The sequence below is a fragment of the Poecilia latipinna genome, unplaced genomic scaffold (assembly GCF_001443285.1).
Source record: "Poecilia latipinna isolate Pla-1442-1.1 unplaced genomic scaffold, P_latipinna-1.0 Scaffold226, whole genome shotgun sequence".
Taxonomy (NCBI): Eukaryota; Metazoa; Chordata; class Actinopteri; order Cyprinodontiformes; family Poeciliidae; genus Poecilia; species Poecilia latipinna.
The window spans coordinates 236,307-258,585 of record NW_015112842.1 but is presented as its reverse complement, the minus strand read 5'-3'; the positions used below and the strand labels follow the sequence as shown (position 1 = coordinate 258,585).

General features: G+C 37.0%; 1 long non-coding RNA gene across 1 annotated transcript; it reads right to left on the bottom strand.

Annotated features, from left to right (window-relative positions):
- Positions 1 to 3,488: 3,488 nt before the first annotated feature.
- Positions 3,489 to 21,380, bottom strand: LOC106947155 (uncharacterized). The gene is made up of 3 exons (XR_001424921.1): positions 21,293 to 21,380; positions 10,743 to 10,744; positions 3,489 to 3,500 (listed from the first exon to the last, which is right to left on the bottom strand). It is a non-coding gene; the product is annotated as an uncharacterized LOC106947155 (long non-coding RNA).
- Positions 21,381 to 22,279: the final 899 nt, after the last annotated feature.

Sequence of the window (22,279 nt, the reverse complement as noted above, 5' to 3'; positions counted from 1 at the left end):
AAGCTCGTCTCTGGAGACCAAGGACAGCGGCTGTTTGACACTTCCAGCCACATCAAATGGCTTCTATATTTCATCTCTCAATTACCTGTGACTTTACAGCAAAAATACAAGCCGCCCCGCTGCGACGCGCGGCCTTTCCCTGCCGCCAAACTCAATAGGACAACCCGGCGTCGGCGTCAGGAGTGAACAGGCCTCACCGCGAGCGACCCTTTTCCAACCGGTGGGAGACGGCTGGATTAGAGGCAGCAGCAACGCCGAGAAGATCCCAATTAAAATCAAAGCAATCACCATCGCGAGAGGCTGTTTGAGGCTAAACGCCATAATAATGCAGGAGCCGCAGGATTTCAAAAGCCTGTCAGACGCCGATTTCATACGCTGGAAAGTTTGATGAATAGAGCCTTGTGAGAGGCAACTCTTGAGCGCGGCGCTATTACCAAAAGCTTTGCTGGGGATTAGAGAGGAGACAGAAGCTTTCATTCCGTCAGTAAGTCAATGTGTGAATAATTTACTCAGTGGGTTTCTCCCTGTAAGCCCTGCTAATGTTTTATTTGGATGTTTTCTGTCAAAAGCAATCTAGCGTCCAGCGCTAGGCGAAGCTATGCTACCTGTTTGATGCGACGCTAGCTGTCAGCCATGATTAGCTTTTCGTCGGACAAAGTCTGTTCGCCAGAAGAGCTGATAAGAGGAGAAGGGCTTTCTTTTTTTATCTCCTCGTCTCCAACTGTCTCGCCGATGAGACTTTTAGCTCCACGAGTTCATTTTGAGTTTCACGGTTACTGCAACAACTGGGTCACATTTACTCCGTTGGTTGTTTGAATTCGACAAAACGTGAAATATTTTAAAAATAAAAATATGTTTTTTGCATATTTGGTAAAACCGTCACCGCGTTATGACAGCTTGTTATGAGACAGTTAATCTGGGAAAAGATTAATATCCTCCACTTCCTTCTATTGCTGTCTGAAGAAATGCAACCAATCAGAGGCAGGAGGCGGGTCTTAGTGCTGTCAATCATCATCGTGTACTCACTATTCAATGTTGTTTTCATACTCTGGTTATTTATAATCTTAATAAGTGACGTTTTTTGGAGTCTGAAAACAGTGAAGGAAATAAAAAATGTTCCTGAAATGTTTGGATGTCGATTTTTTTATTTATTTTGCTTTGAACAGAGACTTTAACCTCAGAAAACCTTTGCCTACTCCTTCTTTTACCCTGAAATTTATATCAACTAATAAAATTACTTCTTCCCCTTTCATCTCAACTGAATTACAAAAAAAAAATCAAACTTTTTTTCTCCCCCCCCATTCCCTTTTTTTTTTTTTTTTTGCCTTTTATCCATTTTAGCACCAGAAACGCCCAAGAACGCGTTTCTGGTGCCGACGCCCGAAGTCGAGCCGACACTTGCACACAAACAGAGCGAGAAAGTGTGGAATAAAAAGCAAAAGACAGAAACCCCAAACACCAAAACAGTACTAATCCCCAGAGGAGGTCTCTAAAAGGCTTTTCTGAAGCTGATGTCCAGCACACTGAGGCTTTCCAGGTCAACACTGTTTGTGGTGGCAATGCTGCTGAAGCATTCATGCTTCACGCCCTCACCTTTCCACTCTGCTACTTCCTATTTCTTCACCTCTCTCTCTCTCTCTTTATTTTTTATTTTTTCACTCTCTACATTTCTGCCGTTCTGACATCCACAGTGAGCCGGATGAACCTGAAAAGGCTGCCTATGTATGGAAAGGGATTGCGGCTGCATTGCATCAGATTGCCATGTTAAATTTATTTTTTTGTATATAAATCATGTGGGGGGAAAATAAAATATGGGATGAGGTAAACGACAACAGCTGTAGTTTGTGACTGGCTTTTGTGGTTTAGAAGAAATGTCTGTCCTAACAAGCCCCACGTTAAATGAAACACTTTATTGAAATTGTCATTTTTGTGGATTTACATGAAACAATTGCAGGATCTATTCAGATATTTAGTTAAAGGTGACCCATTATGCTTCTTACGGCCTAAACAAAACATGTTTACAACAATTTTTGCATAAAATCATTGTTACATAATGAGATTTTAGCTCTTTTAAGGTGTCTTGTCACAATAAATCCCAAAAAGCTGCAATTTAAACTTGCACATAAAAATGTCTGCAAGTAGATCTTTGAAAAACAGAAGTGGATCCTCCTGCACAACCAAGAAAAATACAGCAAGTGGTTTCTGAATGGTAAGTCAACAACAAAACACTTGTCTGTTCCAGCAGTCATTGTACAGCGTGTACAGCGGTAAAACCAGCTGCCCAAACGTGCTGGAGCTCAGCTTGGGTTGCTAGGTAACGGTAACGGGCGGAACTCTGCTGAGGTTGCTAGGCAACGGCTTAGTGCCCTCTGTGACTTCACAACTGGGAGCTTTTTTCCAGATACCAAAACACATTAACTTATCAACATTTCCACATTTTTTTAGAGCTTGGGTTGCATTTAGGAGAAATTAAGACCGAAATGGAAAGGCAAAAAAGTGAAAAATGATAGATTTTGCATAATAAGTTTAGTTTAAACACCAACTTATTGTTGTCATGTCTTCGTCTTTCGCTTGTCTACTTACACTGGAACAGAAATTAAGTAAAAAACAACAACAAAAAAAAACCAATATGAATTTAATAAAATTTATATATAAATTGTTGTGTGAATACTCATACGTTTAGCTAAAGGGTACGAAAATCTCAAAAACGACCAAAGTCAGAAACGTTTTTCTCTCCACTTTATGCATTAAAACACTAAGATTGATCGGATTATGTTTCGTACTTTGGCTCTGATGGATTTAAAGAGACACAAACAGTCAGTATAGTTAAACCACGCATTCCTGCTATTGTGCTACAGGTGGCCACCTTGGATTTTAATATTTGGGTAAGGAACATTAAGTGATTCCAGGTTCTTCTTATATTTTACTGAAAAAAAAACATGTTCCCCCCCCACCCCCCCATCTTTTTATCTTTTTGGGATAAACCAGAACAAATCTAGTAAAAATCCCCCAAAAGTTGTGATTCCATATAATCTTTCTTGGTTTTATTGTTAATTTGACTTTCTGGATTATAACCAGGAAGTGCCTCCTCCCAGTAACACTGAACCATATTTGGGTTAAACGCCGGAGCAGAGCAGCTCTCCCTCCCTCCTCCTCTCTGACCCACCTCTGTCTCCGTCTCTCCACTTCCTGTCAAAGCTAATATGTTTTGTGTTTGAATCACGCTGTTATTTAACATAAATCGAACTTCAAACAGCGGTGAAACAAATGCACGATGCGGCTCTGTATTTGATTAGTCGGAGGTCTTTAGCATATCTGTTTTTATAAGACCCCTCAGGCTCAGTAATGGGATAATTAAAATCGATACAGTGGCATCATCGCTGGTGACTTTGTCTTTAAATCTGAGCCTCAGCGAAAAACTGCAGAGGCAAACAGAGGAGGACATTTTGTCCTTTTCACCATCAAAACCTTTCTGCTTTTATTTACTCCTATGATTTTATCTAATTAAACAAGATGTTTAAAAAGTAACAATTAGTTCTAGTGTTTGTATGGAACTCCATAAGTGCCATTAGTAAAAATCAAATAAATGAACCTAATGCGTGTAAGAAAAATTTACTAACAACTAGTAGCAGATATTTCTTAAATTCTGTCTGACGGTTACATCAGTTGACTTTAATGACTTTAAGTTACGCTTAGGTATTAAAAGTCTGCAGAAAGTTTGAGTAAAAATCAAATTTACAAAACAATGTCTATGTTCATTTTAAGAAGTTTCATGCATTACCCAACTATATTATTGATAGCCTTTTAGGTGGTAATTTGGTTTAAAGACTGAACCCAAATACAGGAACACATGAAGTAGCTTTCAATTTAGTTTTAAATATAAAACCAAACTTATTGTGACAAGAACTAAAGGAACTTAAATTATTGTGTCAATAACACAACATCCTGAAACTCACAAGTAAATAGTGGGTAACAACTGGAAACAACAACAACTGAGACAATCAAAGGGAACAGAAACACAAATGCAGCCATAGAAGTAGATAAATACATTTAAAAAAATTAAATAATGAGAGAAATTGGGTAGGTAACAGGCGGAACTCTGCTGAGGTTGCTAGGTGACGGGTGGAACTCTCCTGGGGTTGCTAGGTGACGGACACTGCCTACTGATTTGTGACGTTACATTCCCTAGGATTTTGAAACGACTAATTTTCCAGACAACAAAAAAAACATGAACTCGCTGCCAAAATAAAGGACTTGGTGGTTGTCTTCATAGCTTTGGCTGTTTTTAGAAGCAGTTGAGACCCAAATGGAAGTACAAAAATGTAAAAAAAATAGGTCCCTTTAAACGAAAGCAAGATAAAAACAATTGAAAGAAAAAAGTGAGAGCCGCTCTCCCGGTGGAGTTTCTTAGCCGTCCTGCAGAACAACCTGAGCAATATTGGGTAAATCAGATTGTGTTACAGCTTCATTTCCTCCATCTGTGACTCGAACACCTTCCCCTCCTTACCCCATCACCTACATTCCACTCGTCTTTCTATCACTCTCCCCTCCCTCCCATCAACCAGTGTGATTCCTGGAGCAGGTTGGGGCTCTGACACCTTGTGATGTGCTCCGCCCCCTCGATGAGCCCAGTTCTAATGAGCCAAACCCACCAGAGGGGCTGCAACTCTCACCGTTTCTTACCTCTCGCTCCGCTTGTGCAATCAGGCGTTGCAGGGTGATAGATCAAGGTTGAACGGCTGTACATCACGACCTCGACACACAAAGACGCACATTTTCATTTTGCTCACTCGATTTGATTTCTCCAAAAAGTTGGGAATAAATGGGTCAGCAACTTTCTGCCAAGTGATCTGACGAAAACATTTATTTCTATTAAGTCTTGGAAACATGACTGGTTAGTTTAATATGAGGAGACAAATCTAAAATTGTTCAGTTTGATTCCTTTCTGTTTTATAATTTGACTTTTCCCTTTCAAAAGCTTTGAAGCTTTGGCTGTAACCATGGCAACTGATGTCTAAATCCACATTTTAATGTTTTTTATTTGACTTGTATTGCCACTGTAATCCCCGCAAAAGCCCAACAAACAAGATATCAGACATTTTTAATCAACGATCTACAATGTTGTTTTTATTTATTTTCAAACAAACACTTTTGATCTTTGCACATCATAGCATTATGGCCAATCTCTTAGAGCAACAGAAGACTTAGATATGCGGTTTTTTGAGCCTTCCTAAACATCTTTTCTGAGTTTTCCTTTGCACTTTTTAAGCTTTGTAACTCAAAGAGACGTGTTTGTTTGGTTTGAACTGGCTATGAATCACCCAGGCGTATGAAAGGCTGCTACGTTCAAGGGACGAGCTAGTGCTTTGTCACACACAAACTTAGCAAAGAAGCAACTTTTAAATTGGATAATTAGGCAAGTTGTTGCCAGCAGCCGGTCAGAAAGAGACAAATTGCCAACAAGGTGATTTCAAGAGCTGTTAGCTGAAAACTTGGCAACAGGAGATTGAAAATAAAAAGATGATACATCTTGAAGTTCTTTCCTTCAAGACAATCAAGCTAAGAGCTAATCAAGCTAACTACTACTCAAGCTAATATTACTCAAGCTAAATAAGACAGTAGCTACTCACGCTACCTGCAACTCAAGCTAAATGCTACTTAGGCTAACTGTTATTTAAGATAAAAGTTGTTCATGCTAATTGTTACTCAAGATAGCTGCTTGTCAAGCCAAAAACTACTGATCTAAACCTCAAGCTAACAGCTATTTGAAGTAATAGCTACATGGGCTAACTGCTACTTGAGTTAGCTCCAAATCAGGCAAAGACACTGCTAGGAAACCTAACTATTAAACTAAATGCCACCTACCAACTGTAATTAAGTTATCACTTAAGCTTAGCACTCCTCAAGCTAACATCTACTCAAGCTACTACTCCAGCTAAAAGCTACTTAACATTTTTAATAAAAAATATTGACTCACGCTGAAATCTAGAATTGTCTGAGGCCGTGAGGAATTACGTACACCTTTACAACTTCTCTTGTTATGTACTATAAGTGCTACATAAACTAAAAGCTAATTAGGCTTTTCATGCTAGCAGTTGATCAAATTAAATGCCACCCTGGAAAGTATGACTCCAGTTTACAACTAAAAATCAACAACTACCTAAAGCTCACATTTGCTTATGGTAACTTCTTCCTGTCTAAAAACTATTTAAGCTAACAAGTAATCAAGCTAATTATTTTCAGCTAGCTAACTCTCAAACTCAAGATAAATGTTTCTGTTTTTGGGAATAAAAACAAACTCACTGGCTTAAATATATGAAAAATGCTGAAAACAACCGATAATAACTAGGAACTCATTTATATATAATGTCCTAGACTTACTAGTTCAAGAAAAGGCTACCATCTTAGTGTTATTGTTACTTTAATATTTCATGTTGTAAATAACAAACATTTCAATTAAAAAAAAGTAGTTTAATCAGTTGTTTGTTTTACAGAAGAGAGGCCATAGAAAGCAAATTGGCTTTAATTTCAAATTGAGGATCAATAAAGTGACTCCTATTCTGTTTTAGGCTTTGCAGCAGCTGCATAATATTGAATAATTATGTAATTTCACTAGCCTCTTTATTCAAAATAAAAAGACTGAATTCTCATCATGACACTAATAAAAAACAATTAAAACAAACACCTTGGTTGACCTAAAATGTTTTTCCGAGTTCAGTCTTAATTACTCTAACTGTTGAAAACACCCCAAAATAAATAATAAAAAAAAAAACAAGAAAGTTTTAATTGTGGAGAACAGTTTTATCTCCTGCTCAGGTGTTTGTGATTATTGTTTTCTCCACAGCGTTTGGTGAAACAGATGGGGAAGCCGTCGATCTGAACCGTTGTGTCACCGGGGCGAAACGTGACCTTTATGTTTTGGGAAGAAATCATTTGCAGGCATGAATCTGTAGTTGCACTGGTAGAAAATAAAACAGCTTCCCATGCATGACTGGTGACCTTTGACCCGGCGAAGCCTTCATGTATTATCTTTTATGCCCTTGACTTTCTGTGAATTTTTTGTTTTTTCTATTTGTTTAGGTGTATGGAGATGTTTCAGCTTTGCAGTAAAACGCCGTTATTGATTAATACTGTATGTTATTACGGTTGACTGAGAGGCTATTATATTTCTTAAATCCCACAACAATAAATAAATTTCACTTTCCATGTATTTAATAAAGAAAATCGTTTGGGATATAAAGAGGAAACCAGAGGAGCTCTCTCAATAAAATCCGACGCCTCTCAGGTTTTTGTCCCCGAAGCCATTGTGTCTGGCGAAAACTCAGGGGAAAAGATAAAACAATTAGTTATAATCACAGATGTTGGTCAAAGGAGGAAAAAAATAGACAGAAACACACACACTGCCTAAAGCTGTCTGGCCCATCATGGTGTGTGTGAACTCTTTATTTTACGAAATGATTTTTATGTTTTCTGACAACTTGTTAAATTCTTTATTCTTTTGTTTTTCACCAATTGAATTCATTATTTACCATCTTGGTGTAAATGTGAGCAGTTATTTGCAATTAGGATCTAGAAGTAAGGAGAATGACAAAGCGCAATGTTTCAAAACGGAAAAGTCTACTAGCATGTTAGGTTAGCTTTGATTTGTTCTTTTATTTTCATGTGGTTGCATGTTTGACCAATTACTCCCTTCCTGTATCCCCTACTCTAACATCTCTCTGCCCGGCCTATAACCTGACAGCCAGACAGAGATTTAAAAAGAAGTGGCAAAAGCAAATGAGGTGGATTTCCCAACAGCTGACGGTGTCATCCAGGACGTTACTGTGGAATATCGTCTCCACTGCCTGGAAATCGATGTTAGCATGTTTCAATCGCCATGAAGAATGATGTCAGTTAAGACAATATTTAAATTCACACTGGGATACATAAAGTAATTTTTAACTTTACTGAATTGAACTTCAAAAACCTCCAAAAAGTGAGACGTTAAATGTGAAACACATCATCACAACGTCTCTGTCATGTTTGCCTGTCAGTATGATGATCTTTGGTGAAATGCCAATTTAATATCTGTTCAAATGGGACAAAGTTCCACTTCTTTCCCAAAAGTCAACAAAATCCCAAAACTCTTGGGGATCATTGCATTCATGGCAGCCATGTTGAGTCCACTTTAATCAAACTCCAGTCCGTTTGGCTAAAAAAGTCCAGTTCGTTTGGGGAGGTGTGAATGAATCAAAGTCTGAAAAAGTGAACTCTGGTCCGCCTACAAACCTCAGTTTGGTTGAAGTGAACTCTGGAGCGGTTTGAATGCAAATGTGAACGCCAAAAGGTCCAAAGACAGCTCCAAAAGCAGGAAGTGGACTACAGCGCAGTGAATTCTGGGTAAATACAACCAAAATAAACACGCTAACCTAGCACTAAAATCAGTTGTAGGATAATTATTTTTTGAGTAGTTATCTTTTAATTATTTAAAAGATAATTTAAATAATTATGCTTTAAATATTTAAAATTTAAAATAATTATTTTTAAATTAAAAATAATTTTACTTTTCTTATTTTACACCATTTTTGTAAAACAGGAAGTTGTGCTCAGTGTCTTTCTCAGAAGTTTCTGTGTCATTTCCTTCAATGATTTTTGGTGCAGTGCCCCCACAGGCGAGGAGGGGAATAGGTTTCCTGGGTAAGTTTCTTTATTCAATGTTTTTGTCATTTAAATAAATAATTAATACTAAACGGCGTCTTCTTTTAACTTTTTGAGGCTGCTCAGTTCTATAGGGACGGGTAGGAAGTCCAAAATAGTGGCCAAGTGATAAAATTCAGCATTAAATCAACAAACTTGTTTATTTTCCTCAACTATCTGTTTGATAGCAAAACTACTTAACAGGAAATCTCCTTGGCAGCAGCTGATTTGATGGACAAATGCCATTTTTATTTCTATTCCAAAGCACAGAACTGAGACAAAGCTCCAGTTTAATAAAACGTCTCTTGCTGTGGGGGAAAAACAAAACAAAAGTTAAACTTTAATTTTCCACTGCTGTCAAACAAATCTGTTCTTTATCCTACAAAAAAAAAAAATCCAGCTTTGCACAAAAGGGAGCGTGAAGACATCCCAAACTGTGTCACAGAATGAATAAATAAAAACCAACCAGACTTACACAACATCCACAGGCTTCTACAACTACTGAACATATTCTATTCTCTGTGTTTTTCAGATTAATATTCATGTAAAATTAGCTTTGTTAAGAAGTCATTAATAGAGGAGGATTAGAGCTTAAAATGCAAAACATTAGAAAGTAAACAGAATGAGGCATATGTCTGTTTTTCTTATGCTATTCTTCCTGCTGGTTGGTCGCTCTTTTAATTAACCTCATGTCAAAAGTTGTTTATGTAGCAAAGTATTTTTAAGTTATGTTGTTTTTTCCCAACTTTGCAGCTTAGTTTTAGTAGATAATTCTAAAATAACTTTAATGAGCCCATCAAGTGACAGATTTAGCTCTATTACAATAATCATCTCGAGACTATGTAATTACTATCTAAGTTTGATCCGAGTCAAACTCAGAAAATAACACACTGTGAGTTTATTCAAAAGAGAAACGAACGAGTTCTGAAATCACCTCACGCCTGAAGCAGAGGCCAAGTAGTGGTTAAAGAGTAATAGTCAGCTCTGGTAATTGTGTTTCGAGTATTTATATTGCTAATCTCTTCCTACGTTGTCATTATAATCAGAGTGGGAGGCCTATTTTCCTTGAGTGGACACGGAGCGCTTTAAATACTGACACAATCTATCCGTGGCGCCCAACACGGCAGCAAATCATCGCCACAGCTTAATATTTACGGCAGCGAGCACCTAAACCGGGATAAATCCATAAACAGAGGCAGGTTGGGGGGAAGATGGATGTTTCTGTCGATGTTTACTGTGTCCTGCGATTTGCCATCAAATTGACTGCCGGGGCAGCAACGGCTCACAGGGGCAGTTAGCTTCACAACGGGCAGTGAAAACTCACATTTTGTACTTCCTTTTGGTTTTCTAAAGCTGAAAAAAGAAAAAAGCAGTTTTTTGGCAATGAGTTCATGTCTTCACCACAAAAACACAAAATCTGACCAAGTATTTTTGGCGTAGTTTCTAGTACAATTGTCTTAGTACACTGGAAATGAAACAAAACTAACTTATAGGATCTTGTTTTAAGTCAATAATTCCTTAAAGTTGATCAGAAAATACTTATTCCATTCTATTAATAATTACTAGTTACCAAAGAAACTAGTAATTATTCATCAATATTAAGGAACTACTGACTTGAAACAAGCTGAAAAATTACTTATAAATTAGTTTTGCCTTATTTTAAGTATATTCAGATATTTGAAGTAGAAACTAGACCAAAAATATTTGGTAAGTTATTGGTAACTGGAAAATGAACTGTTTCAAAAACCTTCTGGAATGTAACAAATCAGCAGGCACTGCCCGTCACCTAGCAACCACAGCAAAGCCCAGCCCGTCACCTAGCAACCACAGCAAAGCCCAGCCCGTCACCTAGCAACCACAGTGGAACTCCACCCCCTGGGGTTTTCAGAGTAGTTCAAATTGAAATTCAAACTTTATTGATCCCAGGGGAAAGTAAATGTTGTTGTAACTCATATTATTTTAAAACTCTTTAAAGAGTTACAGTAGGTACTAATGGCTGTCGGCAGGAAAGATCTACTTGTAACTGAACATTAAAAAAGTACAAAACTTGTACATTTCAATAAAACGCCTCGTTCTTGCAATCGTTTCATTCATTCCTTCATTTTGAGTCACCAGAATCTGGTTAATAAAGTGTCACCAGCTGCGTTTCTATAAAAGTGGGACACTTGAAATTAAGAAAACAAACTTGCTTAAAGAAAAATACCCAATTTGAATTTTTATTTTTTTTGCTTTACGGCCGAATTGAAACACTTTTTTCACATCACACGAGTCACGTGACCAACATCCAATAAGCACTACTGGCAAAAACAATCTAAACTAAATAAAGTTGTGCGATACATTAAAAATAGATTTGTTTGTGAACCTTAAATTTAAATACGAGACCAAAATATTTCATATATATTAAGGTGTGTAAACACCTAAATATAAAAACTATCAAGAAGTTGCTTGAAGAATAAACATTTATTTTAGAAATAAACCAGAAAAACTGGAAATCCTGCATTTTATTTTGTTATAAACATCGACTGTTTTTGAGCAGAGATAAAATGTATTGTTGAAGTGTCGATACACCCACCTGCTAATGCAGTCGGCCTCAACATTGTACAGTGATGTCAAGTGGATATTCAGCTTTAAATAATAAAACCACATGGGAGCAATTTGATGTAATTTTTACCTATGTGGTTCTCATTGAGTGTGTTTTTTATAATAATCTGTTGATCTAAAGGTCTAGTCAGTGTGACGTGAATACAAGCGGTTGATTAAGATTGATATCCTGACATTCTTTTTCAGCCACAACAAAGCGCTCCTGATGGGGCCCCTTATTTATTGTTATTCTGAACACACGGCTGGAGCTGCAGCTGAAAATAATGTGTGAAAACAACAGGTTTAATTCCAGGCTACATCATTCTGAGTGCCTCCGTGACTCAACAGGAAATTGGAACAATACCGAAGAAAACAAGCATCGATCTTCCAATGAACATCACCCCTGAGTCATGTTGGAGAGCCGCAAATATTAATTGCAAGTCTGCAAGACGTAAAAAACAGCCCAGAAGATTCGGAGAGGAGAGAGACTTTGGTGTTTTTGAGCCGATTTTTCTCTCCTCCAGCCGGGAACACTTCAGGTCACACTTTGAAACTGACCAGAGGATTCTTCTGGTCCCAGTGGGGCCGTGGAAAACTCCCAGCAGCAGACAGTCACACAGCTGCGGACGCCCGAGGCAAACCTTTCCCTCCTCGGCACCGGACTTCGTCACATCTAAACTGGGGCAAAAACTTTCTGCAAACAAACACAGACAGCAGGACTTTCTCATCTTCCCTTTTTTGTGCAACCTACACGAATGTTGCAGCACCGAGCCAGCGTGGAGAAACAGAAACCCCGGCAGCGTCTGTCACAGCATTTCCACGGTTTTTTACTCTGAGACATCAGTGATTAATCGTTGTCACAATATTCTTGGATAAAATACAGCAGGTGTGGAAAGCACAACATTCATGATAATCCTGGAAAATGCCCAAGCTGGCTTTTTCAGTCTTTTGGCAAGAATACTTTCCCCACTAACAAGTATCTAGCTGAAGCCTGAAATAGGTATCTGCTCTGAGCCATGGGCTCGCTTCCTGCCAAAAGACATGCTGTTAAAACACATCAGCAAGCCGTGTTTCACTGTGCAGCGCTTTTCCTACACATCGTTTTATTTCAAGCCTGACCGTGTGGATTATTCTTTACAAGATCTGCTTTAACCTCTACAGTTTATCTCTGATTGAATTTAAGCCCACCTTGGCTACTTTCGTTGGATTTAAAGGGGATCTATTATTCAAAATTCACATTTTGCTCGTTTTTGTACTTGCATTTGGGTTTCTACTGCTTCTAAAAACAGACCAACTGCTTAAAAACAAAACACAGCTTTTTTTTTTTTTACAATAAGTTAGTTTTTGTGGTGTCTGAAAAGTGAGACGTTTCAAAAACCTTCCAAATCAGCAGGCACTGCCCGTTACCTAGCAACCCCAGTTGAGTTCCGCCCCGTTACCTAGCATCCCAAGCAGAGTTCTAATAACGTTGCTCAGCTGGTTTTACATGTGCTGTACAATGGCTTCTGGAACAGACGTGTTTTGTTGTTGACTGACCATTCAGGAACCAGATGCTGCATCTTTGTTGGTTGTGCAGGAGGCTCCACTTCTGCTTTTCAAGTATGTACGGTTGTATAAGTTGGCATTTATTTGCAGCCATTTTCACATCCGAGTGAAAACGTGAAAAAACAAGGCTTTGTTTGAGAAATATTTATTGTTGATGTAAAAACAATACAGTAAAATACTGTAGGCTGTTTAGTTTTTAAAAATGAAAATAAATATATTGTCAAACATACCTTACCATGTTGTTTACGCTGCAATGCATTCTGGGTAGACAACGTCTAACAAATCCTACAGTGCTAGCTTTGGATCTATAAGCCCATTCCTACAAAAAAATCTGATTATTTGTTTAGTTAAAATAGTTTATGGACAGTTTATTACTGAGTAGGTAAAAAAAACAATAATTTTAATGAATGTAGTTTTTTTTAAATTACATTTTTTGGATCCTTTTGAGGTGATGACTTATGGGCCATAATTTCCAATCCAATTCTAATAAAGAAAACTGCGATAATTATTGTTGGCATAGAAGGTTCTACAAATAATTGGGCATTTTCCATACATGTGAATATTGGAAAAGGTTCAAATAAAATGTGTATATAATATATACTTTTATATTTGCATAGTACCTCAGTGCTCCGAATGGAATTTGATTGTTTCAACACAACTGAGAGCAAAACACACAAACATCTAAATCAAGTCTCGCTACTTGCAGTGGAAATGCTTGAAATATTACAGAAGTGATATTGCTTGTGGTGCTGACTGTGGGTGGTACAGTTTAGATTCAGTGAGGAATATCCACAGGTTCAAAGCAGGATGGATGCCAAGAACGAGAAGGGCCGCAGTGAGAGACGAGTCTGAGATTTAGTCAAGAGTGGAGGCATGCCGAGCCCGGCAGGAGAGGAGTGGGACTGTGGCTGTGGTTCAGGAAAACACACAAAGCCAATAAAGATGTCTGAGTGGAATAATGATTAAATGAGTTTGGTGCATCACTGAAATAAACAGCTGAAGAACATATTTTAGACATGGTTGAATAAGAATCTTGTTTAAACTATTGTTGAGACAGATGTAAGGCTTTAGCCTATACATATCAAATAAGTAAATGTGTAATTTAATGTTTGAATTAAAATGTCCAAAGATAGAAAGTTAGTTTTTCCTAAACAGCAGAGCTAATGCTACTCTGTCTGTTTACTAACCTGTTAGCATACCTAGCTAATTGCTGATAGAGCTATTGTTTTAGAGTTAGGTTTGAAAGAAAACAAAAAAAAAACTCTAAAAATGAAATATAAAAGTTAGAGACCAACTAACATAACGGTTTATGGTAAAGTACATGTTCAGGAAGTTAGCTTAAAATGCCTTCTTGGTAATATCAGTATTATTGTCCAACTCATAATAGTCCACTGTACTGAGAAGTAAGAATCAATACTAAGTAATATTTCATATATATTTCATATTTAGTTTTAAACTTACAAGCAGAAAAAAATTATTCTTGTCAGAATGATTAAAATTCAGTAGGGCTAATACATTCATTAATCCATTAGCTTATCTAGCTAAACTGAAGCACAGTGGTAATCTTGTTAAGCTGGGTTTAAACAAAACCCAGAAGTCTATACAATAATTATTAATTAGTTAATAGTCAACAAAATTTTTAAAAAATATTGTAAAGTTACATATTTAGCTAGTTAGCTTTAAATGTCTCACAGCTAACCCGCTCTTTGGCATAGGAAACACGTAAGACAGTCCAGGATAACAGGTAATATAAAAAAAACAAATAAACATTATATATACAAGTTATGTATATAAAAATTTCTAAGGTGAGAAAATAGTTTTTCTTTTCCAGATGATTGCTAATGCTTCTAAATGTTAACCTGTTAGCATGTATAGCTAATTTGGAGAGACAATATTGTTTCAGGGCTAAATCTGAGAGAAAACAAAAACAAAACTCTAAAAATGTTTATGAAACAATGAATAAGAGACCAAGCAACTTAATGGTAAAGTAAGCTACATGTTTCAGGAAGTTAGCTTTGAATGCCTCTTTGCTAATATGAATACTTTTTTAGTTTGTTAGCTTTAAATGTCTTACAGCTAACCTCTCCTTGACATAGGATTGCTTATTTTGCAACACATATGACACAGTCCAGGATAACAACAAATGCATATTAAAATGTCTAAGGTGAGAAAGTTGTTGTTAATGCCTAACAATCTACTCATTAGCTTGTCCAGCTAATACGCAGACTAAGTGATACATTTTAAGCAAATATTCAGAGAAAACAAACACAGAAGTCCATAATCTCTTCTAGGACTAGTAGATCATAAAATGCCAAATTAAAATAAATCGGCAACATCCCATTCTGCTGGTAGTGGGCGAGAAACAATTGTTAGAACAACTTTTTTCGCAATAATCTGTGAAAAGATACTCCTAGCATTGTTGGTAATATTGCAAAAGGTTCCAGAAACTTTTTAAGGTTTTTGTGCTGGCATTACACATCCAAGGTATTGCCTTCTGGATTTAGAGGCTGATTAAAGTGTTTGTTTCCAACTATATGACAGATCAAGTGATGTTAATTATCCTACAGTGTGGTTAAGACATCTTTAATGGGGTCAGCCACGTACCTGGACTCAACTGTTGGTAATAACCGGATCATTAATTAGATAAACGAAGGGTGTCAGCTTTAAAAAAGGTTACACAAATAACACTCCATCATGGTTCATTAAATCAAAGCAGGTAAACACATAAAACCTGCTTGGTACTCCATCAAACCCACATCGACAGCAGGGGATGTGAATTTAACGTTGCTGTATTTACACCTCCAGGTAGAAGTAGCCAGAATTATTATGTAAATGAGTCTGAATAGTAAAGGGTGGGCTTGTAGGCTTTAATGAGCTGCTGCACCTGGATGCTTGACAGGAAAAGGGGTCCTAACAAGAAAGCTGTCAATTAAAACTACAGAGAAGGATTATAATAGAAGAAATCCTTCAAGAAAGTAACTGAAAGGCTGGAGTTGTTGGAGCAAACACAAACAAACACAATGAGGTGTCAGGATCGAACTCTGAAAGTGATAGGACTTAAATTAGAAACTTCACATTCCAGCCGTATTTAAATGCATGTTTTAGGCTCTGAAATATAAAAGTAGGAAAGCTCAACTAGGTTTAGCTTTTGAAGACAAACAACTGCATTTATGGTTAAAAAAATTAACAATTGTTAAACTTATCAGTGCAGAAACTACAAAGTTAGTTGTGTTTTCATTGACCGTAAAAGCATAAAGTGAATTACAAAAATAATTTTGGTTAATAGAGGGATGCCAATTAAAAAATAAACTCAAGTTTTTGAGAAAAACTTGTGCTAAAATCAGGTGTTCGCAAAACAGAAATGGACACTTTCACATCAAACGAGTTGTGTAATCAATAACAGGATGTTACTACTGTCAGAAATGACAAACAAGACGACATTACATTAGCAAAATATTGACAAGGTTTTGCACTCAAGTTGGATGTGCTACTAAAGCTACTAGCTGAATTTCTATTGACCTCAAAATTGCACAAATTGAAATTGTGAAAATAAATTAGCTTAATGGAAAAAACAATTTTGCAAAAAAAAAAAAAAAAATCCATTAAGTTTTTATACTAGAAAGAGGTGTTTTTTCAGCTGTATCAAATGTTGTGCATTTCACAAAATGGACTGGAATCACATTTTTACAGCATGTGATCAACAACCAGATGTTGCTACTGGCAGAAACAACAAAGAAGACAACAGGAAGTGGTATGAAGGTGATTTTTAATTACTTATTATGTGAACAAACTTATTCACATGATTTTAATTATGTTTTATATTTAATGGAGACATTGTGATTGTGAAATTGCGTTTTTTTTGCTTCAAAGCAAAATGTTTTATTTCTTTCCCAATTTGAATAATGAACTAAGCCTAACTGGATTATTTAGTATTCAATTGTAATGCATTATGTATTTACAATTGACTTAATTTTATGAATACAAATTGAATGTTTTTCTTAAGTGCCTTCAGACCACACTATATAAAAATGGATTTAATTAAACTAATAAAAGTAGGATTCAACACGACCAGCTTAATGACATCTAGCAATTTTCTTCAGAAAGTCCCGGATTAATTTTCCAAGCTGTTCAATGTTTTTGTTTATGATTGAACACCTCATGAACTTTGTGTAATCTTCTCTGCTTTAATTTTGGCCTCTTGTTGATTAAAAAGTTAATAATGTGAACATTTCTGCAGGGATCTTCACACCTGACGTACAGCTACTCTTTTCTGCAATCAGAGCTCTCAGGCCTGTTGTCTGGAACATTTATTAATCAAAAACATGCATGTACAGAAACACACAGGGTCTTTTAATTCTTTTTATGAACCTCAGAATGCCCAAAAGATCCTGCTGTAATTCTGATGTAAAACCCCGGCTCATAAACAAGCCAGTAATTTGTACTTTGATATGAAATGCAAATTAAAATCTCTCGTCAATGGGGACGTGAACCACTCCACGGTGAGAACGGGAGAACATCTTAGTCCACACAGACAGATGGTGAGGGAAGAATGGAGATCAGATCAACTCTTCTGCGAATTAAAGAGGTAAACAAAGCTGACAGAACGGCAAAGTCCACAAGCCCATCGGTTGCTAATAAATTCATGCTACTTTATGCCTTTAGCCGGGTTTCTTTCTCACTTTATAGAAGCTTTACTGTCAAATTTGACAGTTATATAGTGGATTTACATTATATGTTAAATAGTCTCTAGTTAAATTAAGAACATAATGATAATAACAATACTTTGTTGATCCCCAAAGGGGGGAAATTTTGTTTGTCCCAGGATAGCACACAACAAAAATTGAAAATTATCTATCAAATGGAAAGAACTGTACTCAAGTACACTGCAAAAACACAAAATCTTTAGTCATTTTGGTCTACGTTCTAGTGCTAATATCTTAGATTGTCTTATTCAACTTACAAGTAACTTTTCATCATGATATATCGACTTGTTTTGTGTAAATAATTCCTTAATATTGATGAAAAAGTGCTAGCTCCACTGGCTGATTATTTAAATTGTAACAAAATATTCTTACCATGTGATAAGTGAATTTATTTCTCAAAATTAAAGAATTACTTACTTAAAACAAGCTCCTATATCTTGCTGAAAAGTTACTTGTGAGTATGTTTTGTTTTATTTCAAATGGAACTCAGCTTGGGTTGCTAGGCAACGGGGCTGGGCTTGGCTGGGGTTGCTAGGCAACGGGGCTAGGCTTGGCTGGGGTTGCTAGGTAACAGCACATGGAATACAACTTATTTTTGAAACGGCTTATTTTCAAGACAACAACAAAAAAACCTCCCATGAAGTTATTGCCAAAAAACCCCCCATCTTAGTGGGTTTTTTTGGGTTGTTTTTAGAAGCAGTAGAAACACAAAATTAAAGTCAGAGTAGTTTTGCAAATGAAAACCAGGATGACTCTGAACTGCCCTTGTTGTCTCAACACTGGTGTCGATGCTGAAGCGGGGTTAGCAGATGGTTGATGGAGGCCAGGGCCGAGCCCTTCCTGACAACGAGGAAGAAGTGAAAGCCGCAGACGGTCTGAACGACATTATGACAGAACAGCAATACATTTTTAGGAGCAGAGATCAGCCGCTGATTCTTCCCGGAGATAATGGCTGAGAGGCTTACTGGACAGTGATGGTAACCAAATGGAGAATGAGCTGAGTGTGACTGTGTGGGAGCGCATGAGTGACAAAGAGCAGCAAGAATAGCTCCCACTGCCAGGAATTAAAGCGGCTCTGCTGGAGGACTTCTTTAATGATCCAAATCAAAACCTCACATCCTACCTCCAGAGGCTGCAGAGGTTTGTTCAACGGTTCGTCATATGGGAGGTACAACTTTTATTTTTAAATACGGTCAGGAATGTAGCTAAGGACAAAAAAAGCAACCAGTGTGACATGTACGTTGAATATTACGGACATTTAGGTAGCGGTCTGGAAACTGATCGGACAGACACAACAGTTTTGAGACAGGCAAAGACGTGTATTGTTCCAGAGGTCGGCCTGTACAAGGAATCTCTGAATTAAGATCTTTCATTTAAAACAAGCTCCTATATCTTGCTAAAAAGTACCTTTTCAGTTTGTTTTGTCTTATTTCAAGCGTACTAGAAACTAGACCAAAAATACTTGGTAAGATTTTGTGTTTTTGTAGTGTATCTCTACAGGAAATCAACTACTTGGTACTGGAAAAGCTTGAAAACGTTCCTTGAAAATGCTTGAATTTTACTGTGGGAAAACAGTACAGATCCTGGTTTCAGTTTTTCTTCATCAGTTTAGGCGTGTTGGAGGTTCTTAAAGCGTCGTGTTGTTTCTTTTTATACTTCTATGTCTTTGAAAAGCAGCAGTGGAGCCTCCTGCACAACCAACAAGAATGCAAAAAGTGGTTTCTGGATGGTAAGCAAACAACAAAACACTTGTCTTTTCCAGCAGCCATTGTATTGCACATTACAGCAGCAAAACCAGCTGACCAAATGTTCTAGAGCTCTGCTTGGGTTGCTAGGTAACAGACTGAGCTGAAGTTGCTAGGTTTTCACACCTGGTAGTCTGGTATGTTCAGTTTGATTGTGGTCCAAAGTTGCAACTTTTGTTACATTTTAACTTCTGTGGTTCTCTTGGATTGCTTGATATGGTACTGTATCAAACAATCTAAACCTGTTCCCCTCCTCGCCTGTGGGGGCGCTGTATCAGGAACTACTGAAAGAAATTACACAAAAATCTCAGAAGAAGATACAAACTAAATGTAAACAAAAATGGAGTGGCATCCCATTTCAGCTGTTGTAGGATTTCTCTTTTGTCTTTGGTAAAAAAAACGACGAGCTATTTCTCCTGTTAGCATTAGCCTCTCCATTTGTTGTATGTTGCGGTTGTATTTACCCAGAATGCCCTACGCTGTAGTCATGCCCTGTAGTTAAATGTTCAACTTATTACACATAAATAAACTAAAGTTTCACCAAAGTTTGAAAGAGCATCAATCATTTTTAGGCAGATTACAGAATGTTCAAAGATTTCTTTAATGTTTCTGAGACATAAATAAGGAAGACATAAATAATGAAACCCGTAGCTGCACTGAAAGTTACCTCTCAGAATTGTTATTCTGAAATTACTAAACAATTATCCCACATCGTCTTCCTCCCCTTGTCTCCTTAAGTACCCCTTCTCCTTTTGTACCCAGTCATTCTGTTAAGCTGATGCCAATTATTCTAATTAGTTAGGAGATGTTTCCCAGTTTATTTTCCAACTTTATAAACAGATTAGATGGTTTCCAAAGCAAAGATATAACACACGGCTTCCTTGTACATATCTGTGCTGTGTGATATTTTTAGACTTTACTTTGCTAGGCACCTAATTTGACATATTACTGTGCTTCTTTATTTTGCCCAGCCATTTCAGCACGCTCCACTGCAAAAAGCTCCAAATGTGGCCCAAAGGGAGGTGACGCAACTTCCAGCTAAAGCTTAGAAAGGCACCGGTACAAAAATGGTTAACGACTGTGCTAATGGTGGATGTGGGGGATTAAAGGAATGGGATCTGACATTAGAGCAGATCTAAAGGTGGCTGTGAGCTTGTTCCATGCAGCCATCAAGACTGATTTGTGTGATGGAGAGCTGGCAGTAAACGCTGATGGTTCATTTGCTGGTTGATGGATAATTGTTGCTATTAACAACATGACACTGGGCTCACCTTTGTATGAAATTCTTCTTCATGGTACTGATGATTCGTCCTGTCCGTGACTTATCATCCATTAGCAAAACGCCATACCAATGTGTCCTTTAATGGCCGACGGTGTCAAACTCAGTTCTACCATTTCAGGACAAAATGAAATTAATCTGGGCTTTACTCGTCGATTTTAAAGCATACATAAACATCCAACGGACTCTGTAATATTTTATTAAACAAAGATAAAGCTAAAGTAGAATTATCTCCATCTGGCTTTTTCTAATCAGCCAATTAATTTGTAAATTTGTTCCACAGACAACCCAACAGGTTGTTGAACCATGTTTAGCACCGCAACCATTAGATCCATCTCCATTACAAATGTGCACAAAACTTTGTCAATTTTCTGCAAATGTTGAAAAACACATTTTTAAAAAAAAGAAACATAATTAAAATCACAAGTGATTATCTTTGTTCACTTGATAAATCATTAAAAAACGCCATCATTTTACCACTTCCTGTTGTCTTTGTCGTTTCTGGCAGTAGTAACATCCGGTTGATCATGACTCGTGATGCGAAAAAGTTGTTTCAATTACAGTTTTGCAAAATAAATAAATTTCAATGCAATCAAAAAACCACCTGATCCTAACGTGAAAACCTTTTATCAATAAAAAGATTAGCTTTTTTCAAAATTGGCGTGTTTCCATTAAGTTAATTTATTTTCAAAATTCTAAATTGCACAATTTTTTGGTCAATGGAAACCGTTCAATTCGGAGGAGTTTCTATTAGAAATGTGTACAAAACTCTGTTGATATTCAGCTAATGTTGAAAACACTCAATTTCGGAATTGCAATGTTTCAATTAAATAAGAAAAGCAATTAACATCCCACCTGTTTACATGGTAAGCCATTAAAAACCTAATTATTCTACCACTTCCTGTCGTCTTCTTTGTCGTTTCTGCCTGTAGTAACATCTGGTTGTTGATCAAGTGACTCCTGTGACGAAAAAGTGTTTTTATTCTAGTTTTCAATACAGGCAACAAACAACCTCATCCTATCACAACAATCTTTAATCAAATAGTTTGTTTTTTTTAAATAGACATGCTTATATTAACCATATTTATTTTCGTAATTCCAATTTGTGCAATTATAAAGTCAATGGAAACACATCAGGCACAAGCATTGCTATGAAAGGATTCTGGTCCAGAGAATAATGTCTGAGGTTCACAGAGATTATTCTCTAAATATCTAATATAGAATAGAAACAGCCTTTATCGTCCCCAAAGTTAAGTCAATTTAACCAAGTCATGGTCTTTTCCTTAGTCAGCCATGTTGTAAAGTTTCTGCCGAGGATTGTGTGCCAAAGCCTGACCGCCTCATGTTTGACTCTAGAAAACTTTGTTTGTCAACTTAAGTGCAAATCCAAATCAGCCCTAATTACATCCTATCCACTGTACAAGGGATAAAATCTCTACTTTAGTCTCGTTTCTCCATAGACGATTGTTCCAGAAGTCTTGTGGTTTGTGCTTTAATTGTTTTGTCAAGAACTGTGAAGAGTCTCCAATGTTTTTTGTGCAATTTCTTTGAGTATTGTACAGTTTGACCATGAGTTAATCTGATAGGAAGGCCACTCCTGGAAAGATTGGCACTTTCCACTACATAATCTTGTGTCTCAATACCGTGATAGACTTCAGAGAGTTGGAAATGCTCTCTAACCCTTCCAAGATTGATAGGCAGCAACGATTGCTTCTCTAAGGTCATTGCTGGTATCTTTTCCTCCTGGCGTT